This window comes from Eptatretus burgeri, chromosome 8 (assembly GCF_056783735.1).
Source record: "Eptatretus burgeri isolate ZD-2024b chromosome 8, Ebu_testis_v1, whole genome shotgun sequence".
NCBI classification, from domain to species: domain Eukaryota; kingdom Metazoa; phylum Chordata; class Myxini; order Myxiniformes; family Myxinidae; genus Eptatretus; species Eptatretus burgeri.
Window position 1 is genome coordinate 8383123 of NC_140968.1, and position 24776 is coordinate 8407898.

A 24776-nucleotide genomic window follows, 5' to 3' on the forward strand; every position below is an offset into this window, starting at 1 on the left:
GTCCCTCGGAGGTCCTGTTTCGGAGGTATTGATTTTTTTGTACAGTCCACAATAAGTGTACGATGTACGATAAAGTATTTTAGCGTTGCTAAGCAACGGAGGTGTGCAAAGCAACCATTCATTTTTGTGTACATGCCAGCCACATTGTACACATTTCACCCACGTTTCATCAAAATCAGACTCTTTCTCTTCGAGATATTCGCAATTAACCGTTTCTGAAATGTTCGACATGCACTCGCCCAAAACCTATCTCCTCCTACAAATATTTTTTGTTAGGGCTGCAAATTGGCATGAAGGGAAGTAGGGTGAATATACTGATTCTGGCTCACTTTTCCCCATGTAAGTGAATGGGGGATTTTCAGCGATTCATATTTTTTTCCCGAAAAAGTAAACCCCCTTTTATCCCAAGGTTGTTGTTGTTCGTCTTTCGGCTGCTCCCGTTAGGGGTCGCCACAGCGGATCATCCGTTATGATCCGCATAATGATTTGGCACAGGTTTTACGCCGGATGCCCTTCCTGACGCAACCCTGGTCGCCTCTTACGACACAGGGATAAGGATTGGGTTTCGCCATGATTCCGGGCTGCCCTACACCCTCTCATAGCGCGGCCCAGTGCAGAGCACCCGTCCTCAAGCGATCCTCCAACCCAAGCCTCCGAGTAGCCGGATTACAGGCGCACGCCACTACGCCCGGCCCCTTTTATCCCAAGGTATATTTATTTTTCTCCCCTTTTAACCGAGGGGCACTCAATTCAAATAACCAATGCAAGAAGATAAAGATTTGTTCAAGTAACAAAGTAGTAATGTGATTTGCAAAAGGTGATTCTGAAGAAATATCTGAAACATGTAAGCTGAGCAACACTCTTTTTCAAATAACCAATGCATATTGTTTAGCTCACTCATTGAACCAAAAATATTTGTTCATTCTCAAATTCCTTCAATAGTTTAATTTTCTTTGCACAATAATCCCCATCTAAAATATTTAAAAATAAAACATTTGAATCTTTATATTTTTCAAGATACCCCTTTTGTGTCATTATGAAATGATAAACTTCTCTTCATGATCTCATCTGACCACCTCCTGAGTTGCATATCATTTTGAGATTGTAGTAAATTATTTTTCCATTGTTCAATTGATAACCATCAAATTTTTCAGTCCATTCAAGGATATTTATTATTTTCTTTACATCCTCTAACTTACGAGTTTTTAAATTGATTCGCTTATTTGTTTTATTTACCTTTGTTTTAGTTATTTTTTCAAAAAGACTTATTTGATATTTTTCACATTCATTATGTTTTCCATTTATATACCAAGACTGAGATTTTCTCCACTCTTTAGTTTGATTAATACTTGGTTCGACCATTTATATATTGTGAAAAAGACGGCGGTAGCCCTTAAAAACCCGAACCCATATTGTATTCTATATACTCTATGATTAAATATGCACTCTATCAAACAATATCCATATGGAACACAATCTATTCCATGATCTAAAATAAATCTCTTATCATCAAAGGCTCCTAATGCCTTTTTATTTGCTTCTTCACTATATATATCTTATGTTTATAACTTCTAATTGCATTCATTTTCCTCAATTCTTCTTTCTTATTCAAACAATTATGATAATTTCTCAAAAGTTATTGATTTCTTTATTACATATTTCTTTATTCCCTTTCACCTTTTATCAATCTGATCACCATACTTGAAAGCATATGCCTTTGCTCTCAATCCAATAAACTCACTCATTACTTTTCCACCCAACTCATCCTTAAACTTACCAATAACCTTTTCATTCTTTTTTGAAAATAACTCACTCTTCTTACTAAAATTACTTGTATCATATACTCCAATATTTTTCTTCATATCTTCATAAACATCATCAGTTTTTATATCTTGGATAAAACGATCGGTGTCCATATACAACAATGAAACATTTTCACCATACTCATTCTTGAAGCCATTATACAAATAATCATTCATCAATATCTTTGAAAAATCAAGAACTGCTGTTCCAATATAAATTGGTTTTTCCATAACAATACTTTCCGTTTCCACATGAATAGCAGAAAAGTTCTCTGAAAAAACCTCTTCGCTCTTAAAACTTGGTTTATTTATCAATCTCGAAGCTTCTTTCCAAGATGTTGCAAATATAATGTTTTGCCTGTTTCTAATATTCTCCATTGTCTTCCAAAGACAGCATTATTCATCAATTTCTAGAATTCCCCTTCAAATTTTACTTTTGTATTTGTTCTCATATCTGTATTGAATTTAATATAATTTTTCATCCAAGGACTTTGTTTAAATTTTAAAACTCTATGAATTTTAGCGACTCTCAATCCTTCTCTCAAAAACTGTTTCAAGCTTCTCTGATGCAAAACATATCCCTCTTTATCACAGAATGTTTTGAATAACTTTTTTTCATTTGCCTTTAATATTAAAACTTTTATGATGTTCACTTAACCATTCTTTCTTTGGGGTTTCTTTCTCACATGCAAAAGGAAGGTATTTATGCTTATGATGAAGATCACTTGGGTACCTCAAATCAACTTCAAAATAATAACCTTCTTCTTCCTCATTCAAGTCCTCTTGAGAAGAAATAACAATATTCATCAAAGCCTTTTCATAATCCTTTTCTTCCACCCACTCTAATTTACCATAAGGCAGAGATTGAGACATTGCCCATCCATACAAATTATTAGCATCAAAATACATCAAATAATTCCGATCTTTTTCACTATCATAATTTGGAAGATATTTATTATTTGCTTTAGCATATCTTTTTGAACATACTTGTGATATTCCACCTCTCTTAGACTTCTCAATCATCAAAAGCATATCGACATCACTGATTAAATCTATATCTTGTTTTGTCATTTTCAACATTGCACTCCAAGCTAAACTAGGAGCTGTGAAATAGTGGGCAGGATCTAATCAATTACAATTTTTATTATGACAGAGTGATCTAAAAGCTTCAAACACATCAGCTTACAATAAAACATCTGTTTTAAGATACAAATCATGATATTCTTGAAGGTTCTTTACCTTAAATATTTTCCAAATTTTTTGTGCGTGTTAATATTCCTTATCACTTATCTCCTTTTCATGAAGGTTATTATAGAAACTTTCTTTTGAAGGAAGTTGTGTTTCTTTAAATCTCATAAATGAATCCATATAATCATAAGGATAAATTCACTTACTTGTAAGAATTTTCTCTTTACTTTTAATTTTATTCCTTGTTTGAATTTCCTCCTTCGTTAGAATTTCATTCATTGTTTGAATGTTCTTTATAATTAGAATTTCATCTTCAGTTTGAATTTATTCATTAATTTCCTCATTATTTAGAATTTCCTCTTTAGTTAGAATTTCCTCTTTTGGAAAGAATGAATTAAGATTTGGAAAAGAGCACGTGGAGCTTAGATTTGATGCGAGGTCAGCTTGTGGTGTTCCCATTAACTTGCAAGAATCTAGGAACCTAATACGAGTTAAAGGTTTTGTGAATATCATTTTTGTAAATGAAATATACTTTTGACTTTTGTTTGTTCTGGCAGAAATATTCCCTGGTGTTTTTTGAAAGTTCATTTACAAATTGATGTGTATCGTAGTTGGCACTGTTGTGAAGAAAGACTGGAATAAAAGAAGGAAATTTATAATTAAGATTACAACAGGAATGAGCGGGACCTCTATATTTACCAGTAAGATGACAATGATCCCTAACTTTAGACTCCTCAATTTCCTCCACACAAATGTGACAGATATTGTTCTTTTTAAATTCTAATTTTTATTCTTCGGTTAATTTCATCGGTTCATTTCTTTCTTTCATTAATTTAGTTAGTCTTATACAATCCGTTTCTAATTGTTTTACAAACTATTGTGAAGCTTTTTTTCCACTATAATGTTCACGTTTATTATACTTTTCTCCAACAGATGATTTGATATAATAACAGAAACCACAAGGAATATGTTTTTGATATTTATTTGTATGTGATTCTTTTGGATGAGGAGAAGCAGTATTTATCTTTTTTAGGATACATTCAAAATCAGCGTATATCACAAATGGGTGCATGATAGATTTATTGTAATCTTCAAAAGAAATATTTTCACCAGGTTTAGGCATTGTAATTACAGCTGATTTATGATTACTACAATATTTTGAATGTTGCTCTCGTAGTTCTTTTGTATGAAATGAATGAAGACATCGCTTTCAAGGATATATTTTGTTTGTTGTTCTGAATACCTGAGAAGAGATTAATCTTGATAAATTATTGATGTATGTGTAATGTGAATTCTTTCCAACACTAAAATATATAAGATCAATGTGTGTTTCTTCATTCTTATAGTTGTTTGAAATTTTTAATATTAGAACTTTGTTTGTATCCGTTAATGCATATACATTCATCGAAAGATTATTCTTTTTCTCAAATTTAGGAATATCTGTTAGTGGCATTGGGAATTTAAATTCTTTAATGTCCAAGGTATTCTCATATTTCATATATTGTTTTACTCTTTCTGAATTACATTTTGGTGGATGTGAGTGAGCAAGAACAGACCAGAGAAAAAACATTTATTATCATTGTTCTTAATATTAACAACTGCCTTCTTTAGTTTTATTTTTTTGGTAATTCAATATAAGAAGAAGCTTTAAGAGGGTTTGATTTTAGAACGTGTATATCTAAAAAAATGATTAAAAAAAAATTAAATCCACTTCCTCCCACTGTATTATCAACATCCTCCTCTTGTCTTGATTTTTTTATTTCAAAAAATCTTGAAATGATGTTATAAAATGAAGATCTGTTTTCATATAAGGAGTTTGTTCTTCATGTTGTCTTTTCATATTCATTTTCACTCCCTTATAAAACTTGAAAGTTTTCATTTATTTTAATGTCTTTTTAATAACCTTTTCAACATCAGGTTTCACTATTTCAATTGATTCAGCTCTTGATGATGGACTGGGTTCTCCAAATTGAAAAATACTTATTTTTATATACCCTTTAAATGCCCCATCAGTGTTTTCGATATAATAGTCTCCCTTTACTTTAAACTCATTTTTGTTTTGTTTTTGTGATTGAAGATGTCTATTATAACTACTCTTCAAAACATCCTTTGAGCAGATATCTCAATGTTTTCATTCTAACTCAAGAGGAGATATTTGATGAAATAGATTAAATGTATGTTTGTTGGTTTGAAGGTGTTTGTTGTATTATTTCTATTCGTGATTACAAACATCGCAGTATGTTGTATTCACCATATTTATATAATAAAACTTTGCTTAAACTAAAATTCTCTTGATGAAAATTTCGTTTAATTTATGGGTGAATCTGTGCTTAAAACCATTTTATCCTCGAACTTTTTTCACTTAATAAATACAATGTTTCAAGACACAAAAGACAAGTTTCAATCAATGTCTTCATTTGTAAAAGATACTGAGAAATATGTCAAGCATGTAAAATTGAACAAAGATAAATATAACACCTATTGGATAAAAACAATTATGGTGGATAAGATGAGTTATTCAATTTCCTTCAGTGGAAGGGCTGTTAATATACCTGGAAGAACATCAATTAAAGTATCTCTAACAAAAGTTTCTCCTCTCCTTCTGGTAATATATTCAAAACTAGAAAAAGCAATGAAACAAGAAAAAGTCTCAAAAAATAAAAACCTTATGGATGAAGCTTAAGAAAGAAAAGATAAGACCATCTGTAATATGCAAGGAGAAATTTGTATTTTTTTCAACAACGCTAAATATTTAAATCCTGATGAAATAAAGGATGTTAATATATCAGGTGAAATGAAATTCGTTCAATAGTAGTTAAGGATCATTTTAAAATTACCTTTAATCTAAAAAATGCAGCAGTTGAATCTGTTAATGAAAAAAAGTATATCGATATCGATGGTAATGTTTTTTTCTACTAATTAAATACGAATCAATATTCAACTGAAGATTTTGAAGATTATGAGAGTGATTATGATTCCGAGAGTTTGCATTCAAACGATAGGTATGATACCGAGAGTTTGTGTTCAAACGATAGTTATGAAAGTAGTTTCATAGATGATTCTGAAAGTATCGAAGATGATATCGAAGATGAATTTCAGTTTGAGTAAAGTTTTACTTTATAAATATGATAGACTTCCCTGATTCTCCATATGACAAATTTGAGAATTGTCCTGCGTGTGAAAGACGGGGATTAAACGCAGAGTCAAAAGCCTATAAACAATGTATATTCTGTGATTGTCTTCTAATTAATGAAAATAAAAAATATAAAAAGGAAAATAATTCTTTTCGATTTACACCAAAAATGAATTACTTTACAAGATTGATTCGACAAATGAATGTAAAGTATGAGGGTGATAACACACCTTTCCTTACAAGTGAAGAAACTGAACATATTCGAGAAATGTTCAAAGGATTGTTGTTATATATTATTCATGGATGTGATTTTCAGGGAAATATCAACACAAGATATTGCATAAATAAAATAATGGATTATCTTGAAATTAAACCTGAACTTAGGATAAAATATAGAGTTTCTAAAAAAGCCAACAATAAATTAAATAACCTGTTTTCCAAATATATAAATGAATGATTTTTTACCCATTTGGGAAAATAAGATAAAATTTAACAATCATAAAAATCTTCCAAATTAATTAAGATGTCTCATAGTTGGTTCAAGGGGATGTGGAAAAACCTGCTAACTTTTAAAGATGCTCCTTACTCCCAACTTTTTAGATTATGATAATTTAATAATTTTCACCAAGTCAAGTTTTCAACCGGAGTATCAACTACTCTCACAAGGTTTTAATGCTGGTCTTCAAAAAAAAGATATAATCGGTTTATTTAAACTTCAAAAAAACCTAAATGATTATAACATTGAAGATATAATACAACTATTTTGTGATACACAGAGATGTGAAAATAAATCAAAACGAATAACTAGTATTCTTCGTGATAATCCGGATGATATACCGTCTCCCCAATATTTGGATAAATCTAAAAAGAACCTCGTTATCTTTGATGATTGTGTTAATGAGAGAAACCAAACGGTAATGGACAGCTACTACACAAGAGGGAGACATTCTGCTTGTAATTGTATTTATCTTAGTCAATCGTACTTTCAACTTCCTCGTCGTTCCATCAGAAACAATGCTTATACTTTTATTTTATTCAAGTTAAATTCAAAAGATATAAACAATTATTGGAGAGACAATTGTTCTACATTATATAGTAAAAAGGAATTTGGGGATTACAAGAAACACATGACTGAAAAATATAAATATATTGTTGTAAAACAAGATGAGATATTAAATGATATTTTCCAAAAAATAAATGGATGCGAAAGAAAGAGCAAGAAGATTTAGAAAACATCAAGAGTTGGTTTCAAAAGTTGTAAAACAACAGGAAGACATAAAGAAGAAATGCAGACAAAAACTAACGGTTGAAGTAGCATTTGAAAGAAAACGAGAAATTTTTTAAACCACTTTTAAAAACTTACCAAGAAAAAATTACAGATGTTTCCAAGGTTCCCACAAAAAATATACTCCTTGAAAGCTCCAAATGTTAAAAGATTTCAGTCAAATGACGAAGGAAGAATTAGAGCGTATAGGAGAATTAGAATATGATGATGAAGGATTATTTCAACAACTGGAAGAGATGAATCGACCCCCTGATTATATTGTGAATGCTCTTCAAAACAATGAATATTCAGCTGATTCAAAAACCAAAGCAGGACTCATTCCAACAGAACAACCAGCAATATTTCATCTTGTTCAAGAAAAGGTATTGATATTTAATGATGAATTAAAGTTCTTGAGTTCTGCTCAACCTCCTGTCAAACTAACTCCGAGATGAATGTTTCTTCTCACAAAAGATGGAAGACAAGGTTCAACTGTGAGGGATGAATCAAAGTATATTAAAAAACCATTGGATATGACAAATAATGATGATAAAGTATATATTGATCTGCTGAACTCTGTTGATTCTTGGGTTATTCATTCTGGTAAAAGAAGAAAGAATGAGAAGGAGAAACACATTATTCAGGCTTTAAGTATTCTTGGTTCAGGTGTTAGTTTTCTTACAAATGACCCATCACAATTAGTTAATAGACTGTTGTTGTTGTTGTTGGGCAGGAAGAAAGCTGGAAATAACAATTGTTTTAATGAAGCATTAGCCATTTTAGACCAGATGATGAACATGAAAATAATGAATAAATATCAATATAAAGACATTTTATCTCATATTAAATAAGATGAGAAGCACAAACCTCAGTTTCAATTTCACAACAAGCGACCACACATCTTCATTCCCATACCCACTACAACTTGACACAACAAAAGAATATGAGGCATCTTTATTGTGTCTGGAAACTTTTAATACCTTATTTAATATAACCGAGAAAAATGACAAGTTCAGTAATAATCCGGGAAGTGGATACAAAACGATAACAGTTTCACACGGAGCATATGAGATTTTCAAATATCTTCTGAAATTGCTCGTCTTATGAATGAACAGGGTGATGAACCAAAAAAATATTGTTATAGATAATCAAAAACATACTTCAAAATCAACGATTAAACTTAAAAATAACAACAAGGTAGATTTCACAATTGATAATTCATTTCGAGAGTTATTGGGTTTCTCCTCAAAAAAGATTGAAACTAATGGGACGTTTTACAGTGATAATGTCATTCAAATATCCTCAGGAATAAATTCGGTATTAATTCACTGTGATTTGATTGATGGTGCTTATAATGATGGAATAAAAACAAATACAATATATTCATTCAGCGCATACTCAACCCCAATTGGTTATAAATTCAATATGGAACCCCAAAATTTGGTTTATCTCCCTGTGTCAGGAAAAACCATACACAGAGTAAATTTTAGGATAACCGACCAAGATAATTATATGATTTCTTTTAATAGAGAAGTTATATCCATCAGAATTCACCTTCGTGAAGTTTTCCAAAAAATAAATGCGATGGTATTGTGAGGAAACACGAGTTGGGAAGATATAAAATAATTACAGGGGATGGGATGTTCCTTTCCCCATACCACAAGGGCGAAGGTATGTATATTGGTAGAGGATACTAAAAACCTACGAGACAAAGGGGTGTCGGACATCAATTTAGAGGAGATGGGATAATTGATACTCTTATGGGTATCGGTTCAACTATTCTTCAGCATAAAGACCTAATTGGTTCAACTGCTTCTGCTGTGGGAAATGTAGCAGGTGCTATAAAGAGTATAAAAGATGCCCAAAAGGAATCTCATAAATTACAAGCAATAAAAGAAATTAAGAAAGGCAAAACTCAGTTGTCTCCCCAAGAACGACAGAAAATAATTCGAATACTTGGATCAGGGTTTCAAAAGTTTTAACATCTCTTTTCCTAAATAAATACAAGTATGGAAGCAATTGATCGTATCTATGATTTGGATGATACTATTATCATCTCAAACTCCACTAAAAAAGAAGATTACTTCAAGGTAAATGCAATAACTGGAACAGGCTGGAATGCAAATGGTACAAAATGTTTTGAAATCAATAATCAACAAACCTAATTGAATCTATCCGAAAGTTTCTTGTTGTGTAAATTTACATTCACTAAGGCTGGGAATAACACAAACGCTACACTTGTAAATGATTTCTTCTGGAAAATGTTTGATTGTGTTTGTTTGTACATTGGAACACAAGAAGTTGAAGTGGTTGATTATGTCTCTGCTGTATCTGAAATTATGAAATTTATACGATATTCATTCGGTGATGGAATGGAAAAGGGGGGTGTTGAAGGTTTTATTCCTGATATGTCATCGGGAACAAACACAGACCCTGGATATAATCAAAGGAAAGGAATGTATAATGATGACACAAAAGCGGGTAATTGTTTTACTGTGGCAGTTCCTCTTAAAGGTATATTTGGATTTTGTGATCATGATAAAGTTCTGTCTGGTCTTAAAATTAGATTTCAACGACAAAGGAATGATAATGAAAATAGATTACTTTTTGGTGTTGCGAGTGCTTTTGGTGCCCGGAATAAATTTGTAATTGATGAAATGAGTTGGTATATTCGTGAATATACTCCTAATCGAAAAACAGAAGAGATGTTGAATAGAAGACTTAACTCAAAGAAACCACTCGGTGTATTATACCTCAAACGAAGATGTCAACACGTTAAACTCAACCAAACCACGTACACGTGGAATTTGGGTGTTCTGGTAGGAAAGCCACGATATCAGTGCATCATTTTTAAAAAGACAGATGGTGATACTGCGACTGATAAGAATAATGCATTGAGTGATAATGCTGAGGTGAAACAACTTCGTTTTTCTCCAGATGGAACATTTTACCCACGAGATAGATTGGAAATTAATTGGGAAAAAAATTATTTTGCTGAAGCATACAAGTCTTACCAAAAGGTGTGCGAAAGTAATGGAAATGAAGAACCTATTTTGGATATGACAGCATTTAAAAGTTTGTATTCAATCTATGCGTTTCACCTGAGTGCTCAAAAGGAAACGATAAAGTCTAATCGAGTGGATACTTCCCTGTATTTTGAAAGAGGAGAGAGTGAAGAAGTTGAGACATATTGTTTGCTTTTGGAAGAAACAGAATTGCAGATTAATACAGATAATGGTGTTATGATTAGTCTCACATAATTTTTTGTGAAATTAATGAGTGGCAAAGTACCAACTGGGGTATATGTTAATCAAATCAATCTTCATAAACTATTATCTTGTGTTCAAAATCAAAAGCCTTGTACGATTAATGTTAATACAATTCAGAGAAAAGGAGCAGTAAGAATTGATGTTTTGCTCACAAAAGAACAGGTTAAAATCTTGAATGATACTGGCTCACTTAAAATTAAAATGTCAAAACTATTGTTGAAAAAATATTCAATAAGAGAGACGAGTGGAGGATTTCTCCCATTTCTAATTCCTTTATTTGCTGGTTTAAGTGCGGTTGGAGCATTGACGGGTCTTATTTCAACAGCGGTGAAAACTGCCAACGAAAGGAAGGTTCAACTCCGGGCTCAAAAAGAATTGGAAAGACATAACAAAGTGTTTGAGAAACAAATTAGTGTAAGTGGTGTAATTGTAGATTTTGCTGAAAAACTTGAAGGTCTGCCTGATAAAGCGAGATTGTTCGTTGGAGATATGCTTTCTTCCATCGCACAAGCAGCTGTAAAATTAACTTAAAGAGGTAATGGATTCTATCTTTCTTATAAATAAATGAGCATTGATGAGTGGTTTAAAGAATTTGGAAAGAATACAACATCAAATTTACAACTTGTCAAATATTGTAAAAAATTAAAAAATTCATGATGTGGTTATTTGTATGAGAGATGAATTCACAAACGTGTCTAAACATACAAACAATATTATAATATGCCTGGTGTTGGCTCAGTGGTTAGGGTGGTGGCATGGGATCCGAGGGTCCTGAGTTCAAGCCTCGTTTCCCGCTGAATTAATTCACCATGGGGTTGACTCAGCCTGCCATCCTTCTGAGGTCGGCAAAATGAGTACCAGCTTGCTGGGATGACCGAGTCATTCAAGTATCCTGCGTCAGAGTGGCGACCTGTCCAGGATTGTGCCCAATAGCCAAGGAGACTGCTTCGGCAGCACCAACGCTCTGTACAGAGTATGGTCCCAATGGACTGGATATTATAATGAACTTAGAAGATAATAATGGGAACGGTTCTCATTGGGTTTGTATTTTTAATCGTCAAGATAAATATTATTTTGATAGTTTCGGTCTTCCACCACCTGTTGAAGTCATAAAATTCTTACAGAATGGTGTTTATCAAACCTTTCCAGTCCAAGAATTAAATTCCAAGTGTTGTGGTCAATTATGTCTGTATGTGTTATTTCAACTCAACAAAAAGAAAAATTTTAATGACATTGACTTTTGACATTTTAATGACACAAATATAAATGACTTATGTTGGTAAAGATGGTTCTATCCTTGGTGTATCGCAAGAACTGGATATTGATTTATCAAATAATTACACAAAGGCACAGGCTGAACGACAGAAATATCGTATCACAAAAAAAATATTAATTTGAAAAATGCTAATGAATTAAAAAATTATCCAAGCCCGACTGGCGTGAATGACTTGGTGAGATTAAGTGATTTATCACAATATATATCCTAAAATAAAACGGCCGTGTATTCCAAAGATACAGAAGTGTTGATTTTATCTTCAGGTCATATAGAATTCAAAGTTCTAATTAAAATAAATTTTTATAAAGAAGAGCGTATCGTTTATATGAGAATAGTACAATGGGGGTATGATCTGAATGATTTAAGGTATACTTGGTCATTCAAAATTGACCTAGAAGACCTGGAACAATTAAATCAGTCTCGTAAGGAAGAATATTATCCACTTGGTATGGAGAATGAGTTTTGTGGAAGCACGATTCGTCAACAACAAATAAAATAATTTAATAAGGGTAAATATAATAGTGGTTTTGCCCTAGTTTATATCATGAAAACACAAAAAAAACAGGATTATATATCATAAGTAGGGAAATACAAAATGATTTAACTATGGGAAGATGGGGAGGTGTTTCGTGTCATAATATTATTCTGTCATATATTTCTAATACATAAATGACAGCAAGAAGGCTTCAAGAAAATTATCATTTCTGTGTCCAAGCTAACCTTCAAGAAAAGTGTATTCGGTATTTTAATAAATATGTTCTACAACATAAGAATGATGTATTTTCAATAAAAGATTGGCTTTTTGATGATGTTGATAAACTGACAACTTTGGAATTCATTAAAATGTTAAATAATTAAAAAATTATAAAGTTAAGAAAACGTAAGACTCTTTTAGAAATTCAGAATTTTTTTTATTGGTTTCCTGTTGTAAAAAAAATTCTTTTGGATACAGGAATAACAAGAAATCCTGATGAATATATGTATGATATTCTATGGGGTATAACTGATTCAAGGATAGTAAGGGATGATGAAGTAGTTGAAGAGAGAGAAGAGGAGGAAAAGGAGAGGGAGGAAAGAGAGAAGGAGGAAAGAGAGAAGAAAGAGAAGGAGGAGAGAGAGAAGAGAGAGGAGGAAAGAGTTGATGTCCATCGGCGCCTTGTCTCACCATATGCACAAGCTCCACCCATCCAACCATCCACCCATCTCTCCACCCATCCATTTATCCACACAAACCTCATCCACATAAGCCTCATCCACATAAACCCCTCCCACATAAACCCTGCCCACACAAGCCCCACCCACATAAACCCTGCCCACACAAACCCCACCGAAGCCTCCACTCACATAAACCCTGCCCACACAAACCCCACCGAAGCCCCCACCCACATAAACCTCACCCACACAAGCCCCTCCCACACAAGCCCCTCCCACACAAGCTCCACCCCTCATCCCAACTGTGCGCCCTCACCTTTGACCCACCACCTCCCTCATCCCACCCCCACCCTTCCCCACACACACACACGGGGAGGGGAGGGTGTGGGATGAGGGGGTGATGGGTCGTTGGGGGAGCGCACCGACCCCCCTTCCCTCCCTCTCCTCTTCATGTCTTGATTCTTTTTTTGCAATTCAAAATCAAGTAATTGTAAACAAAACAAATATAATTAATCAAAATTGAAAATATTAAATATTCATTTGCGAGAATGTATAATCTTTCCCAGCAATCTTCTTCAGATGTCTTGTGATTTCGAAACTCAGACACCATATTCTGTTTTGAAACAAAAAGTGGATAATAATTTGGTTTTATAAAGATAATTACATGGTAATATTAATCAGCCTGGTGTTGGTTCAAAGTTCAAGCCTCGTTGACCACTGAATTAACACACCGGGAGGCCGACTCAGCCTGTCATCCTTCCGAGGCCACGAAAATGAATTCCAGTGTACTGGCATCACCACCTCCAAACTAATGATGCAACCAACATAAGGCTACATTCCAAAGAGAGAGAGTGATATTAATAAAAGAATACATAAACAAATAACTCAATAATAATTCAGAAACATTTACCTTCAGAAAATCATGTGTTTTACCAGATTGCTTCAACAGCTTATGTTGTGTGATCGAGCTGAAAAGAAATAAAATAATGAGTCAAGGGAATAGATGGAGAGACAGACAGAGAGAGGTAGGCAGAAAGACAGACAGAGAGACAAACAGAGAGAGAGAGAGAGAGATACAAAGAGACAGACAGGGAGAGATAGAGAAAGACACACACACACACACACACACACACACACACACACACACACACACACACACACACACACACACACACACACACACACACACACACACACACACACACACACACACACACACGTCTCGTCGTTGGTTTAATTCATTCGAGATCAGAGGCCGTGATAAGACTTCGTACCAGTCATTAAAAATGTTTTTCAATTCTCTTCTAAGATCATTGACCTCTTCAATAAGGGCATTAATTTCATGCACCTCGTCGTGATATGTAAACTCCTCTTCTTCCAAGGACCTGCCAGGAAAAATATATATATCAGGATTATCACGATTTAATTTATTATCAATTGCTTCATCGTTCAAAGAGGAACCCATACACAAGCTTACCAACTTTGTGGTGAGCTGTTTTCTTCGTCGGAAGAAAGATAGTCCATGTCTCAGTTTTTTACCATTGGTACAAGGTAGCAAAAAGATCAGAGGCCGTGATAAGACTTCCTCTTCAATAAGAGCATTAATTTCATGCACCTCGTCGTGATATGTAAAACTGCTCTTCTTCCAAGGACCTGCCAGGAAAAAAAATATATATCAGGATTATCACGATTTAATTTTTAATCAATTGCTTCATCGTTCAAAGAGGAATCCATACACAAGCTTACCAACTTTGTGGTGAGCTGTTTTGTTCGTCGGAAGAAAGATCGTTCATGTCTCAGTTGTAAAAATGAAAATCCTGTCTGGCAGAAACTTTGTCTGGCGAATCACTTATAAGGCAACGATGAGGAAATTGCCTAATCATCGGGTGTGGCCACAGGAAATGACACTTCGGGCGAGACAGCGAGAAAATAATTGGACGACACATTCTCAAATAGTATGAATCATTTTCAAAACATAATTAAAATGCCCTTAAATGATTTTGATTAAACTTATGTTTAAAAGCCTGTTAGTGTTCTGATTTAAAATATAAACACGAGGCCTTGTCTCTCACAGAATAGTTCCTATTTTTTCACAGCATGACTGTCCAAAAACACTTCCTCATTTTCACAGCATGACTGTGTCGCAAACCACTTCCTCATTTTCACAGAATGAACTGAAAACATTTGAAACAAAACTTGTTTATGGCGTGGTTTATGCAAGAAAATAATATGCAACTCAGGAGGTGGTCATATAAGATCATTAAGAGAAGTACAGTAATCCCCCGTTTCTCGCGGGGGTTACGTTCCAAACCTCCCCGCGCTAAGTGAAAATCCGCGATGAATGGATGCCTGCCCAAAAAATCGACTCATCTGGTCTGGTCGGTTTGGCAGTGATTGGGTTTGAGGTGCCGGAGATCGACTCGTGTGGTCTGGTCGGCTTGGCAATGATTGGGTTTGAGGTGCCGGAAATCGACTCGTCTGGTCTGGTCGGTTTGGCAGTGATTGGGTTTGAGGTGCCGGAGATCGACTCGTCTGGTCTGGTCGGTTTGGCAGTGATTGGGTTTGAGGTGCCGGAGATCGACTCGTCTGGTCTGGTCGGTTTTGAGGTGCTGGGTACGAGCAGTGCTCGTCCAACGGCGCAAACCTTTTTCCTTCCCGAAGCATATCAAGCACCTTCACCTTCTCCTGGAGTGTCAGGACCTTCCTCTGGCGCTTCGGTTCCTTGCCAGAAGCCTTAGAAGGTGCAGGGCGTTTGGGCGGCATCGTAGGGCTTCGAGAAAAAAGGTAGAAAACATTCGAAGTTCACAAGCGAAACTTTGTCTCTTGCGTTGTGTGACTGGTCGAGCACTGCGCGTTATAATTTATTGCTTAAATAATTTATATTTTATAAATAATTACCGCGATGTACCGGGGGAATCCGCAGAAAAAAATAGTTAGGTTCCAAGGGAAAACCCGCGATGAACCGGGGGTGCGATAGGTGAACCGCGATAAAGCGGGGGTTGACTGTATATCATTTCATAATGACACAAAAGCGGTATCTTGAAAAATATAAAGATTCAAATGTTTTATTTATAAATATTTTAGATGGGGATTATTGTGCAAAGAAAATGTAACTATTGAAGGAATTTGAGAATGAACAAATGTTTATAGGTTCAATGAGTGAGCTAAACAATATGCATCGGTTATTTGAAAAAGATTGTCCCAAGGCTTACATGTTTCAGATATTTCTTCAGAATCACCTTTAACAAATCACATAACTACTTTGCTACTTGAACAAATCTTTATCTTGTTGCATTGGTTATTCGAAGAGTGCCCCTAGGTTAAAAGGGGAGACAAATAAATATACCTTGGGATAAAAAGGGGGTTTACTTTTTAGGGGAAAAAAATATGAATCGCTGAAAATCCCCCATTCACTTACATGGGGAAAAGTGAGCCAGAATCAGTATATTCACCCCACTAAGGGAGCAAGATAGATTGCACACACAACTCTAAGCTTCGATTTTTCGATTTTTTTTTTGTTTTTTTTTTTCTCGATATTTTGACCACTTTAATGGGCCGTTGCTCGGGCCCGGGGTCCCATATTCGAAAGCACACGATTCCCAGAAATATTGGTCCTACCTACTGACGTAGATTTTCTCTCACTAACCTCATCTCTGCACGGTGTAGAATTCTGTAGGTTGTTGTGGAATTTTGTCCTCCTCGAGGGTTCAGCGTCGAGCCGACTCCGTTTACTTTTTTATTTATCGCATTAAATAAATCACTCAGACTTCAGTAAATCAAATGTCCACAAGTAGTTTCTTTCTTTTGTACAATTTATTTTTAATCTATCTACCATATCAGCTTCTCATCCGCGATGCCCCCTTTTCCTCCCTCAACTCCCACTCTCCTTGATATATATATATATATATATATATATATATATATATATATATATATATATATATATATATATATATATATATATATATATATATATATATATATATATATATATAGTGGGGAAAACAAGTATTTGATACACTGCCGATTTTGCAGGTTTTCACACTTGCAAAGCACGTAGAGTTCTGTAATTTTTATCGTAGGTACACTTCAACTGTGAAAGACGGAATCTAAAACAAAAATCCTGAAAATCACATTGTATGATTTTTAAATAATTAAGTTGCATTTTATTGCATGAAATTAGTATTTGATCACCAACCAACCAGTAAGAATTCCGGCTCTCACAGACCTGTTAGTTTTGTCTTTAAGAAGCCCTCCCATTCTCCACTCATTACCTGTATTAACTGCACCTGTTTGAACTCGTTATCTGCATAAAAGACAGCTGTCCACACTCAATCAATCAGACTCCAACCTCTCCACAATGAGAAAGACCAGAGAGCTGTCTCAGGACATCAGGGACAAAATTGTAGACTTGCACAAGGCTGGGATGGGCTGCAGGACAATAGGCAAGCAGCTTGGTTGGCAACTGCTTGGTTGGCAACCAAACAACTGTTGGCGCAATTATTAGAAAATGGAAGAAGTTCAAGATAACAGTCAATCTCCCTCGGTCTGGGGCTCCATGCAAGATCTCACCTCGTGGAGCCTCAATGATCATGAGAAAGGTGAGGGATCAGCCCAGAACTACACAGCAGGACCTGGTCAATGACCTGAAGAGAGCTGGGACCACAGCATCAAAGAAAACCATAAGTAACACACTACGCCGTCATGGATTAAAATCCTGCAGCGCACGCAAGGTCCCTCTGCTCAAGCCAGCGCACGTCCAGGCCCGTCTGAAGTTTGCCAATGACCATCTGGATGATCCAGAGGAGGAATGGGAGAAGGTCATGTGTTCTGATGAGACCAAAATAGAGTTTTTAGTTTAAACTCCACTCGCCGTGTTTGGAGGAAGAAGAAGGATGAGTACAACCCCAAGAACACCATCCCAACCGTGAAGCATGGAGGTGGAAACATCATTCTTTGGGGATGCTTTTCTGCAAAGGGGACAGGATGACTGCACCGTATTGAGGAGAGGATGGATGGGGCCATGTATCGCGAGATCTTGGCCAACAACCTCCTTCCCTCAACAAGAGCATTGAAGATGGGGCGTGGCTGGGTCTTCCAGCATGACAACGACCCGAAACACACAGCCAGGGCAACTAAGGAGTGGCTCCGTAAGAAGCATCTCAAGGTCCTGGAGTGGCCTAGCCAGTCTCCAGACCTGAACCCAATAGAAAATCTTTGGAGGGAGCTGAAAGTCTGTGTTGCCCAGCGACAGCCCCGAAACCTGAAGGATCTGGAGAAGATCTGTATGGAGGAGTGGGCCAAAATCCCTGCTGCAGTCTGTGCAAACCTGGTTAAGAACTACAGGAAACGTCTGATCTCTGTAATTGCAAACAAAGGTTTCTGTACCAAATATTAAGTTCTGTTTTTCTGATGTATCAAATACTTATTTCATGCAATAAAATGCAAATTAATTATTTTAAAATCATACAATGTGATTTTCAGGATTTTTGTTTTAGATTCCGTCTTTCACAGTTGAAGTGTACCTATGATAAAAATTACAGACCTCTACGTGCTTTGTAAGTGGGAGAACCTGCAAAATCGGCAGTGTATCAAATACTTGTTCTCCCCACTGTATATATACATATATATAGAAAAATCCCCTTTTTGAGAGGAGAAAGGGCCTTTTGATAGCCAGGAACAGAAAGTACAGTTTATCAGTCTGGCCACCTTGTATTTTCACAAGAACAAAACAAAATGTCCCCAGTGGCAAAGAAAGACAAGATTATAAGTGGGCAACAGGCCACAACAACTAAATGATAGAACAGTAGAGAGTCAAATAAACAAACACTTTGACTTAGTCAGACTGAGGCAAAGGTCATTTGTCTGGAGAAGAACATTTTCCCCAACACTACCAAATTTCATTGAAATCGGTTGAGTGGTTTCGCCCCGAGGCTTGACCAAAGTTTCGTGGACAGACAGACAGATGGAATTGTCCAGAATAAGGGTGCTCTAAGAGCAGCCAAAAATGGAAGGCCTCCTCACGAATAGAAAACGAAAATTATTAAAGACGATACTTTTTTTAATGTTCATCACAATATTACACAAACACTTGTAAAAAGAATTCCAAAATAATTCGAGAAATTCCAACTTTTTTCCTCCGGGATCACGTCCCCCTGGAAATGACTCACGCCACCCCCCTCCCCCAAGTGAAGAGCCAGTGTGTTCAAAAGTTCGAGAAGGTGCAGAATCAATGATGTCATCACATCTCCACTGTGCTTGTGTTGGGGTCCACATCGAACTTCTCTAATTTATCGGATTTAACTCACTCGATTGAAACAGCAACAACAAATACAAACAAGACACATTAATAATTTAATCATCTTTTTCTTCAGTTTCACGACAAATTAAAACCTGTGACTCCGCAGTGACAATTCAGAGGAAAACTACATTATTCCTGTTCATCAACAAATAAAAATACCTGTAAAACGTCCTTCCACAACCACAACCCTCCTGGAACCAATTTGATCAGTTTATTGCCGCAAAAAATGATGTTTCAACATTTGTTTGACTTTTTAAAATCTGTGACGTGTTAAAAACAAGTTCCATCCACGACACGAGTCAGTCAAGTTTTGCTGACCAAGATGGCGCCGGTCACGTGACCTCGAGCTTACAGCGGCTTCTCTTTTTCGGGACTATGAGCATTCTGATTATTTTCAGTTCAGTGGTCCAGGTGATGTCACGTCCGGTAATCACACGAACCGGAGGGTAAACCGGAACGGAATCCCACAGGTAAAATCCACAACGTTGAATCAGGTAAGTAATACCAACTTAATGTACGTGAAAGGGAGAGTGTGTACCAACAACGTTCATGTCAATCAATGATTGATGAAACCAAACGAAAAGAAATTACAAAGAGGGATCACCCGTGCACCATGAATATTGAATGGAGTGGTAACATGGCCGATCTGCGGCTTCAATTGTTCAAATGAAACCAAGTTGGAGATGAGCAGCGAACAACAATGGTGGAGATCAACGATGAAAAGGACAAAAGTGGTCACGAGGAAGAAGAAGAACCCAAAATCACCCTCAACTCTGTGAGCTGGAACGAAAATTTCTGAAGGAGTTTGGGAAATATATTTAAATATCTTCACACTTGATGGGATAATAAACTATTTTGATCACGTTCAAGGGGGGGGGGGGGGGAGAGAGACGACGAGCTCTGAAAGCGCCGTTAAAACTGAAAAAGAAGGGGAATGAGGAGGAAGAACTTCCGGGTTGTTGTTCCTGGAAACCTCGTGCAGAACCTCGAACCGAGATCCTCGTGGTCGGGACGGGACTGATGGGAAGAGGTATTTTGGAAATTCTGATTGAACACGAAAAACGGGAATTTAAATAAAAAATAATTTTGTTTCTTGACGACGTCGATGAAGCAAAGTTAAAGGAGTTTTTACTGAATGTTTGTTGAGGTGTTTGATTGTTAATTTAATGAGGTGTTTTTCACTCGTTTTGTTAATAATCAAATCATCACTAAACTTCCCTCAACGAGGATTAAACCTCATTCTTCTTTTTAACAACAAAACTTCCAGAAACATTTTATAATTGACTTTTACATACAATTTGATCTCGAAATGAGGAGAAACGAAGAGTAACGAGGTTCGATTACCGACTTTACCTGTTCCGTGGGATTTTTAACGTTCATAATCTGAATGGAGATGAAAACCCTGATTAATAATCTATAAACTCAAAAAGATCGTGTGGGTCTAAAATGTAACATTCCTCGTTAACCTTCCACCCACATTCCATCTCAGTAAAATTGGACTCCACAGGGAAATTATTCAGGAATTCGAGAACTTGGACGGAAAGTGTTACCCCCCCCCCGCCGCCCTGCTCCCCATCAGGCTGGCCCCACCACCCTGCCCCCGGATCAGGCTGGCCCCCGCCGCCCTGCCCCCCCATCAGGCTGGCCCCCGCCGCCCTGTTCCCCCATCAGGCTGGCCCCCGCCGCCCTGCCCCCCATCAGGCTGGCCCCCGCCGCCCTGCCCCCCATCAGGCTGGCCCCCGCCGCCCTGCCCCCCATCAGACTGGCCCCTGCCGCCGTGCCCCCCATCAGGCTGCCCCCATCAGGCTGGCCCCGCCACCTTGCCCCCCATCAGGCTGGCCCCACCACCTTGCCCCCCATCAGGCTGGCCCCCACCACCCTTCCCCTCCATCAGGCTGGCCCCCACCACCCTTCCCCCCCATCAGGCTGGCCCCCCCACCCCCATCAGGAACCTACACATCTCCCATCGATGCACAAATCCCTTCGTTGTGGTGTCTGGAATGTGTTTGTGAGATGACGGTGTCGGACTTGTTGAACAGGATATTTATCTTCTCGGAAAGTGTAAATTCATGATGAATCTGTGAGAAAGTTCAAGTAAAAGTAAATTGAGATGTTTGTTTGTTCTTCTCTCCACACGTGGTTTTCAGAAGGTGGAACGGAGCCCTCCAGGTGTGTGTTTAATATGTGTCATCACTTCAATATATGTGTTTATATTCACCCCTTGGTTGTGCATGTATGTAATGTTGTCGAGGCTCGAATAAGTGCGAACACACAACATACAACAAGAGGAACGGAAGAGGGAAGGACAAAACGGTGGGGAACAAAGACAAGGAGATGATCGATGGAAGGGAGAGGGATGGGGCAGGGAACACGTGGTGAACACGATGGACACTCCAGGGACTTTCAGGACCTCACAAAGTAGCGAATTTGAATGAGGAGGGGAGTTTAGGGTTAATTAACGGGGGTGGAAAAGATCGTGGTTTTGGATTGGGGAAGAAAAGAGGTGGTGAACAACTGTTTTGAAGACCTGAAGGGAAGAGGGATTGTGTAGAGTGTGGGAGTTTATTCCAAAGGTGGAGAAAGAGGAATGAAAAAGTGAAGGTGAGCAGTGATTATTGATTTTCGTAGTTTTTACCAGAAGGGGGTTCCTGGCAGACGTTGAGCACTCTGTGGAAATATGAAGTAAAACCACTGCCTGACCTCACTACCGACTCACCACTGTGTGCCCTCACGGTCCCCTCACCACTGTGTGCCCTCACGATCCCCTCACCCCTGAGTTCCCTCACGGTCTCCTCACCACTGCGTGCCCTCACGGTCCCCTCACCACTGCGTGCCCTCACGGTCTCCTCACCACTGCGTGCCCTCACGGTCCCCTCACCACTGTGTGCCCTCACGGTCCCCTCACCACTGTGTGCCCTCACGGTCCCCTCACCACTGTGTGCCCTCACGGTCCCCTCACCACTGCGTGCCCTCACGGTCCCCTCACCACTGCGTGCCCTCACGGTCCCCTCACCACCGCGTGCCCTCACGGTCCCCTCACCACCACATGCCCTCACGGTCCCCTCACCACCGCGTGCCCTCACGGTCCCCTCACCACCGCGTGCCCTCACTGTGCGCTCACCACTGCGTTCTCTCGCTGTCTGCTCACGACTGCGTGCTGTCGCTCTCCCCTCACCACTGCCTGTCCTCACTGTGCCCTAATCACTGCCGGCCCTCACTGTCGGCGCATATCTGCCTGTCCTCACTGTGCGCTCACCACCGCGTGACCTCACTGGCCGCTCACCACCACGTGCCCTCACTGGCCGCTCACCACCGCGTGCCCTCACTGGCCGCTCACCACCGCGTGCCCTCACTGGCCGCTCACCACCGCGTGCCCTCACTGGCCGCTCACCACCGCGTGCCCACACTGGCCGCTCACCACCGTGTGCCCACACTGGCCGCTCACCACCGTGTGCCCTCACTGGCCGCTCACCACCGCCTTTTCTCACGGTCACATCACCACCGCCTGCAGTCACCGTCCCCTCACCACCACCGCCTGCCATCGCCGTCTCCTCACCAGCACGGCCTGCCGTCGCCGTCACCTCACCACCACCGCCTGCAGTCGCCATCGCCTCACCACCACCACCACCTGCCGTCGCCGACGCCTCACCACCACCACCACCGCCTGCCGTCGCCGTCGCCTCACCACCTCCACCGCCTGCCGTCGCCGTCGCCTCACCTCCACCGCCTGCCCTCGCCGTCGCCTCACCTCCACCGCCTGCCGTCGCCGTCCCCTCATCTCCACCGCCTGCCGTCGCCGTCGCCTCACCTCCACCGCCTGCCTTCGCCATCGCCTCACCACCGCCTTTTCTCACGGTCACATCACCACCGCCTGCAGTCACCGTCGCCTCACCACCACCGCCTGCCGTCGCCGTATCCTCACCAGCACCGCCTGCCGTCGCCATCGCCTCACCACGACCACCGCCTGCCGTCGCCTTCGCCTCACCACGACCACCGCCTGCCGTCACCTTCGCCTCACCACGACCACCGCCTGCCGTCACCGTCACCTCACCACAACCGCCGCCTGCCATCACCGTCGCCTCACCACCACCGTCGCCTCACCACCACCGTCGCCTCACCACCACCGTCGCCTCACCACCACCACCACCTGCCGTCACCCTCGCCTCACCACCACCACCCCCTGCCGTCACCTCACCACCACCACCACCACCTGCCGTCATCCTCGCCTCACCACCACCACCGCCTGCCGTCACCGTCTCCTCACCACCACCACCGCCTGCCGTCACAGTCGCCTCACCACCACCACCACCACCTGCCGTCACCGTCGCCTCACCACGACCGCCGTCTGCCGTCACCGTCTCCTCACCACGACCGCCGCCTGCCGTCACCGTCGCCTCACCACGACCGCCGCCTGCCGTCACCGTCGCCTCACCACGACCGCCGCCTGCCGTCACCGTCGCCTCACCACGACCGCCGCCTGCCGTCACCGTCGCCTCACCACGACCGCCGCCTGCCGTCACCGTCCCCTCACCACGACCGCCGCCTGCCGTCACCGTCGCCTCACCACGACCGCCGCCTGCCGTCACCGTCGCCTCACCACGACCACCGCCTGCCGTCACCGTCGCCTCACCACGACCGCCGCCTGCCGTCACCGTCCCCTCACCACGACCGCCGCCTGCCGTCACCGTCTCCACAGCACCACCACCGCCTGCCGTCACCGTCTCCACAGCACCACCGCCGCCTGCCGTCACCGTCTCCTCAGCACCACCACCGCCTGCCGTCACCGTCGCCTCAGCACCACCACCGCCTGCCGTCACCTTCGCTTCAGCACCTCCACCGCCTGCCGTCACCGTCTCCTCACCACCACCACCACCGCCTGCCATCACCGTCGCCTCACCACCACCACCACCTGCCGTCACCGTCGCCTCACCACCACCACCGCCTGCCGTCTCCTCACCACCACCACCACCGCCTGCCGTCACCGTCTCCTCACCACCACCACCACCGCCTGCCGTCACCGTCTCCTCACCACCACCAGCGCCTGCCGTCACCGTCTCCTCACCACCACCAGCGCCTGCCGTCACCGTCTCCTCACCACCACCGCCTGCCGTCACCGTCTCCTCACCACCACCGCCTGCCGTCACCGTCTCACCACCGCCTGCCGTCAGCGTCTCCTCACCACCACCACCGCCTGCCATCAGCGTCGCCTCCCCACCACCACCGCCTGCATTCACCGTGCTCAGCACCGCCTGCCGTCACCGTCTCCTCAGCAGCACCACCGCCTGCCGTCACGGTCGCCTCAGCACCACCACCGCCTGCCTTCACCATCTCCTCAGCACCACCACCGCCTGCCCTCACCGTCTCCTCAGCCCCACCGCCGCCTCCCGCCAC

At 40.3% G+C, this 24776-nt stretch overlaps 1 protein-coding gene, 1 long non-coding RNA gene and 1 pseudogene across 3 annotated transcripts in view; 1 reads left to right on the forward strand and 2 right to left on the reverse strand.

The window, feature by feature from the left end:
* Positions 1 to 552: 552 nt before the first annotated feature.
* Positions 553 to 693, reverse strand: LOC147021043 (signal recognition particle RNA; annotated as a pseudogene).
* Positions 694 to 7527: 6834 nt separating this feature from the next.
* LOC147021044 (uncharacterized) lies at positions 7528 to 15853 on the reverse strand. Its single transcript, XR_015061318.1, has 3 exons — positions 14562 to 15853; positions 13995 to 14469; positions 7528 to 7987 (listed from the first exon to the last, which is right to left on the reverse strand). It is a non-coding gene; the product is annotated as an uncharacterized LOC147021044 (long non-coding RNA).
* Positions 15854 to 20320: 4467 nt separating this feature from the next.
* LOC147021045 (uncharacterized) overlaps positions 20321 to 24776 on the forward strand; it is an 85990-nt gene continuing 81534 nt past the window's right edge. The window contains exon 1 of one of the 2 annotated variants that reach the window (XM_085893563.1): positions 20321 to 20415. The gene's annotated coding sequence lies outside the window, so the exon portion shown is untranslated. Of the gene's footprint in view, positions 20416 to 21536; positions 21555 to 24776 lie in introns of those variants that run through there. The other variant, XM_085893564.1, reaches the window with a different exon arrangement.